Genomic DNA, 5,228 nt, shown 5'->3' on the forward strand with positions numbered 1-5,228 from the left:
TAAGCTGAAGGCTAACGTATTCTGCCTGCTGGAGCAATATTCAACACCGTCTGCAAAATGAACTATCAATCCATCTCAAAAACAGTTTGAAATCTACTCTGAATACTTTACTACAAAATATAAATGCAAAATCATATGGCTGCCAGGAACTTCCAAAGGTCATCTAACATTCCAGCTTTCACATATCCTAAACAGAAATGCACATGTCCCATTCTTCATTAGTTTATTCAACAGCACCAACGAATAAAACTCATTCCTACTATCAATTTCTTTTGTTCAGTGAGTCAGAGAAAATGATAGAGCTGATTAGTCATTTTAAACTATTTGTATTTAATGTGATAAGTGTCAATTTTGAAATGACTATAACATGATATGAAACTGCTTTGGAAGGAAACTTAATTCTACCTGGGAACTGGAGAAAGTTTCACAACTATGTTAGCTGAATCTTGGCAGATGTTATCATTTACTGGGAAAAGGGGGACTTTCCAAAAGTAGAAAGATAGGTATAACCTTGTTTCATTTCTATTTGACAGTAATGCCATGGAGGAATCCATCCCACTCTCTGAAATATAGAATTTTGATTTTTTATGGGACATTCCTTGGACACTTGCTCTATGGCTACACCCATGCAGCTGAACATAACATCATAGATTTCCCTATCCCATTATGTCTTCCACTTTCCTCGTGGCTGAGATATTTCATATTTTTTGTTCTCTATCATTTCTCCTTTTCCTTTAACACTTCCTCCACAATCCACACTCCCAGCTCCCAACTTCACTTTCTATTTCATAGATAAATAGAAGCAATCAGAGGATAACATTAACTTGTACTGCTATATCAAATCACCTCCCACTTCTGCTCCCATATACTCCACCATTTTTTCCTGTTCCAAATGTATTAGCTGTCCATGTTCCTAGCTACGGCCAATCCTAACAGCTGTTCACATGGTCACTTTCCTGCTAATTGCTCAAGGACTTTTCTCAAGGTGCTCTCCACATCTGTCTTACATCATCATTTCTGTCTTTACTGTATCATTTCTTTTAGAATAAAGATAGCATTTGACCATCTTATAAATAAATGGTCTTATTTTTCTCCCATCTTATTAAAAATGAATAAAACTTATGATCACATTTATTTATAGGCAAAGTTGAGACTATGGTAATGCAAATGACTGACTCATCTTGGGCACAAAATTTAAAGGAGTGCCAAAAACTTAGTAACAAAGTTAAAATTATTTCAATATTTTAAAAAAATTCATGCAAAAATCCATGGCAAACAAAATATGTAATTATAAAATGTATATTTATAAATGTGAATTGGCATAAAACAGAATTAGTAATACTAATTTTTATTTTTGCCTTAAACTCCAATATAGCTAGGCATGGCATTGGTGCCAGGGCATAGTCCTCTTTGACCTCTCCTATTTTCTCTATATATGCACTCTTTACATAATCTTAATCTGCCTCATGGTTTAAAAAAGCATCTATATTGGTGAGTCCCAAGATTATATTTCCAGCCTGAACCATTTCCCTGAAATATGGAATATCTAGCGGCATATTCATCATCTCAACTTGAATATTGAATGGATGCTAACTTGAGAGCAGTGAACACACAGAATCATAATAATTATTTTTCTTATCCTTTAAGTCATTTTATTATTATTTATGTTATTATATTGTTATTTTAACACATTCCACTTGGGGTTGGCTAATGAAATGTATTATGATTTTTTTTTTATTATTTTTTTGTGTGTGTGGTACGCGGGCCTCTCACTGTTGTGGCCTCTCCCATTGCGGAGCACAGGCTCTAGACGTACAGGCTCAGCGGCCATGGCTCACGGGCCCAGCTGCTCCGCGGCATGTGGGATCTTCCCAGACCGGGGCACGAACCTGTGTCCCCTGCATCGGCAGACGGACTCTCAACCACTGCGCCACCAGGGAAGCCCCTATTATGATTTGATACACAGGAAACCCATGGCAATAGAGCATTGGAATGAGTTTAAAGTGATCTGGGTTACTGCAACCTTCCTGAACTCATCTCTTACTACTCTTTCCTTCTTTGCCTTTAATTCAGCCACATTGACCCATTGTTGTTTGTTGTTATGTGTTTTATGGATTTTTCCACTCTGTTTATTTGCTCTTGGTTTCTATATAGATTTAGTCTTCATTTCTCAAGTATTTTTGTTTCTTTTTTTCTACTTATTCCTTAAATTTTATGATATTTATTTTCAATCTTCCTTTTCTCCAATCTCCTTATTTTTAAGTTTTTAAAGTTCTAATTTATTTTGTTCTTTCAAAACTGCATTAAATTTCATAGTATCTTTAATTCTTTTAAAAATATTAGATTGTAATTTTTGTCTACACTTTAGGCATGTCTTCTTGAATACTTTCATTGTTAGTAGGGTTAAAATTCTGCTCTATTATCTTCTAATTCTCTATATGATATGTATGGGATTTGATTGCAATCTTTTCCTGTTGCTAATTTTTCATGAGCACTTAGTTTCCCTATACTTTTAGAAAAGAGTGTGGGCCAAGATGGGCGTTTCTAGAATCAGGGTTCTAGAGCTTTCTCTACTGTTGGGTTGAGAAGGTAATAGGAAAAAATAACCATATTTTCTAACTGCCTTCTAGATTTCTTTCCCTTGCTTTTATCTGAACATTCTCTTCCCTTCCCTGTACTATAATTGTCCTATATGATTCGGATTTTTCTCTAAACTGTTTCTCCTGTGTGGTAAGACTTTTACTTGGAAGGGAGTTTAAGTTTCCTAACTTTTGGAGTTTACCTGTATGGAGTGCTCTAATACACTGAAACGTTATCACATCGCTGTCCTCTTGCACTGACTTGAAAGTTTGGTCCTAATAGAGCAGATGATATTTTTAGACTGGCCCAATGCACTTTCAGGTTTGGGGTTCTACTGTAAATAAGGGCATTATGAACAGTTGCTTTCCTTTTCCTTCCTACTTCATTGTTGCTGATACCACACATGTCATATAGACTATCAGTGGTTTCAAGTTCACAAGCATAATTTTCTTTTTCTTTTTAAATTTCGGCCAGAACTTTAAAATTTTTATTTATTTTTTTTGAACTATAGTTGATTTACAATGTTGTGTTAGTTTCAGGTGTATAACAAGATGATTATATATATATATATTTTTCCAGATTCTTTTCCCTCATAGGTTATTACAAAATATTGAGTATAGTTCCCTGTGCTATACAGTAGGTCCTTACTGGTTATCGATATTACATATAGTAGTGTATATATGTTAATCCCAAACTCCTAATTTATCACTCTCCTCCCCCGCTTTGGATATGATATTGCTTCTATGTGGAATCTAAAAAAAAATGATACAAATGAATATATATACAAAACAGAAATAGAACCACAGACTCAAGCATAATTTTATATCTAGCTTTGCTGTGGGAGTTATCACCATATTTTTGGTTTATCTATTCTAGTTTACTTGGTCTATATGGAAGAATCAGAGCAATTCATAAATATAATCATGACCAATTACTTTATGATCATCTATGTTATGAGCAAATTGGGTTTACTTGGGATAAGGCTAGGGTCATTTGACATTATACAATAAGTTAGTGTAATAAATCATATTAGAAGATGAAGAGAAATATACTTAACATCATCTAATTAAATTAGGGACAGATATTTGATAAATTACAACATCCATTGTTGATTAAAATTCCTAGAAAATTAAGAATAAAAGGTAAATTCTTTAGTCAGATAGATGGTATCTATATTATCAAATCTTATGTAATGGTGAACATAGGAAGTTTTGGGGGGGAGGGAAAAAGATGAGAAGGTCTACTAACACCACTGAATCATCACTTATTTGCAGATCATAGACACTACAATAAGAAAATAATTAGTAGACAATCCAATTTAAATGGCTGTAGGTTTTTCTTTCCCCATATTATTTGATAAACAAAAATTGAAATGGACATTCAAAGAATGCAGAATGGCTAAGGCAATATTGACAAGTAATGAGTTGGGGGTGAGATGGACTTGCCCAACACAAAGAAAATAATCAAAGAGGGACTAATTCTAAAGTGATAATAGTTGAGAGATTAGTTTGTTCACAGAAGAATAGATTAATGGATCAAAGAAAGAAAATAGGCAGCCCCAAAATAAATACATGGGCATTCATGTTTCTGTCAGAGTGGGCATTTCAAATCAGTGGGGAAAGGAGAAATCATGAAATGAATCATGAATAAATGACTGCCTAACTCTGTGATAAAAATTGTATTTCATCATCACTGAAATTAAATATTCACTGTAAGAAACACAGTAGGATGTCACTAGGCTAATAACTCTAGATTTTATATATAACTAATTATGCAAGGAGGGAATTATGCGATATGGTATATAAAATTGGCTGATTATATCCACAATGTAGGCAAATCTGTATACTCAATTTCATTAATTATCCCTTCTACATTCTCCTCACAGAAGAAGAGAAAAAGTGAGCTGTTACATTCTAAATACTTTCAAATGCATTATGATCCTAAAAACACACTAAGTAGTAGCTGAACCTATACATCCATATTACTAATAGATAAAAGAGAATGCTACTTTAGAACATAACCTTGACTTCATCTCTGTGAATATCATATAACAAATATCCCAGCAGTATGAGGCAGAACACTGGATCAGCTGTTGTGTGAAAGCAAGAGGTCTTCTTTATGGAGAGAAGAGTAAAGTTTAGATATAGGATGATAAGTAACCTCTTCTGAATAGCTACAAGCTCATATGAGGACTAAAGATGAAATAAAATGGTTACACACCCCATCCACTGATGCTACTCATTCTTCTATGAGAGGCACATGTAAGTACCTTCCTCTAAATATACGTCTCTTCTCCAAACTTTCTAAGGACAATGAATATATCGTACCATCTTTTTTAGTTGTTCCAGTACCTACTTGAACTGAAAAACTTTTAAAAAATATGCTTTATGGTGTGTTTGCAGCATCTTGAAGTTAAAACATGTCACTTCTCTGGAGTTCCCTCCAGCAAGGTTTAATTTTGCTGGCTCCACTTAAAGTTATAAAGTTTAGGCAAATTCTTCTCCTGGCTCTGAAGTTTTACATCTTTTCTGCATCCTACGTCATTTCTCTCCTTTGATTTTTGTGCCACCACTTGCTAAGTTCTGGTTTCCATATCCTTCTGGCTTACCTCAGAGGCCTACGCACACAAATATCCAGGAGAAGAAATT

Source organism: Leucopleurus acutus (assembly GCF_964270905.1).
Source record: "Leucopleurus acutus genome assembly, chromosome: 4".
NCBI classification, from domain to species: Eukaryota; Metazoa; Chordata; class Mammalia; order Artiodactyla; family Delphinidae; genus Leucopleurus; species Leucopleurus acutus.